We start from the raw sequence: 1,746 nt of genomic DNA, 5'->3' as shown, positions 1-1,746 counted from the left end.
TGCTTAGACCTGCCATCTCTGCCCTAGCAAAAACACACCTCTGACTTGTCATTGAATGGCACAATTTCATTTGATTTCTACGCACCGTTACTCCAGTCTTGTGTGTCAGACAACTACGCTGCCCACTGTCCGCTGTCATAACAGTTACATTGTCCGCCTCTTCTAGTTGCAGAAAATGTCAGCGCGAACGTTCCTAGTATCATTTGTCTCTCTGCCTACCTAATGCCTGGATCTCTGCCCATATACTCTGTCGATTCTCTGCCCTGTAATCAATCATAATTCATGTTATTGCATCTGCTATACAAAGGGACCGTTACAAGCCTTCGATTACTGACAGTGCCTGGAATCACTCTCGTTTGAATGACTGTGCGTTGAATGTCGTCAAGCCGCTGAAGCAATCTTGAATATCCTGCATTTGTGCTCTACATTGGATACCAAAACACCGTGCTATGAAAGCCAGCGATGAGTTCTGGAGCAATTATTTTTTGTGTGTTGAAGGGGTCATATTTCTTTTGCGTTGAGACATTGTATTGCAACTTGATGTGTTGAAAAGCTTAAATTATTTGAAGAATGGTGCGTGAACTGTGTTGAAGGTCGTCACTGCATTTGGTTGAACCTGGAGGTCAGTCTGTTGGAGTGTGCATTCAAAACCCTGTGCGTACGATGATCGAAACTCATTCATTATGTCCATACGCTTTGCTGCAAACAATCTTGTTATGTGCACAATGCACCATATTGTATGAATTGATTTAGACCATGTGTAGGACTGCGTTATGACATGTTATGGTATGCATTGAATGGTGAATGATGCTGATGTTGAAAAAAAAAATCTCTTATATGATTCTTAAAAAAAGGGTTCCTTCCTAGCCTCCTCTTCAGCTTCCTTTGATGCAAACAACTTTTCTACTTCCAACCTCTCCTTCCTCGTTACTTTTCTAAAGTCGAGCAACCGCAGCTTCTTCAACTTGTTAATTACATACAGGCGATAGTTTGGTTTCTTTGTAACTATATTATCCAACAGGCTAAGTGTCTACAAATTCACAAGAGCTGCGAGTGGATCAAGATCCACCAAGTTCACAAGGCAGTTATTTGTAAGAACTAGTGTCTGGAGTTTTGGCAAAAATTCTCCAAGATTGGGGTTGATGCGGGCAATACAATTGTTATTTATTAAAAATGTGGTTAGACGCTTCAGATAAGGAAAGTTTTCCAGCTTAACAATTTCATTGTCTGAAAGATCTATACTGTCAAATTGGTCCTCTGTTGCTCCCATGTTCTCGATAACTACAATTTTATTGCCACGAAGGTCAAGCTCCCGCTCGCGTACTGGATTGAAATATTGCGGACAACGATAAATGCGTTGAAGTCGAATTCGTGGAGGAATGTTAAGAAATGCGTTGAAGCAGTAAGTTATTTACAAGTTGACTGCATTGTATTGGTCATGCATTTAATGTATTGAACAGTGAAGGGGCTCAATTTCCTAATCATGAAAATGGCGGAGTTCCCTCTTTGAAATTGGGTTGAATTCCTTAGTACCATTGGCCGAGTCCATTGACAGAATGAAGACGTGTTCATACATCCTTCTGCTGACTCGATGTATTGTGGAGAGGGATGAATGAAGAAATAGAGGGACAAGTCCTTGCTTCTCTACTGGCCGAGTGCATGCCTTAAGAGGTCGAGTTCCTGAGTGAGGTGGGCCGCATTATTTTCACATAGAACCAAAGTGAACGTACTACACAGCCGAGTTAG

General features: G+C 41.5%; 1 pseudogene; it reads right to left on the bottom strand.

Moving 5' to 3' along the window:
* Positions 1-844: 844 nt before the first annotated feature.
* On the bottom strand, positions 845-1,384 carry LOC149141902 (U2 small nuclear ribonucleoprotein A' pseudogene; annotated as a pseudogene).
* Between the last annotated feature and the right edge of the window lie 362 nt (positions 1,385-1,746).

Source organism: Pinus tabuliformis, chromosome X (assembly GCF_031772625.1).
Source record: "Pinus tabuliformis cultivar Carrire ecotype Pingquan chromosome X, CPIR1, whole genome shotgun sequence".
NCBI lineage: Eukaryota > Viridiplantae > Streptophyta > Pinopsida > Pinales > Pinaceae > Pinus > Pinus tabuliformis.
This window is presented reverse-complemented; position numbering and strand designations above follow the sequence as displayed.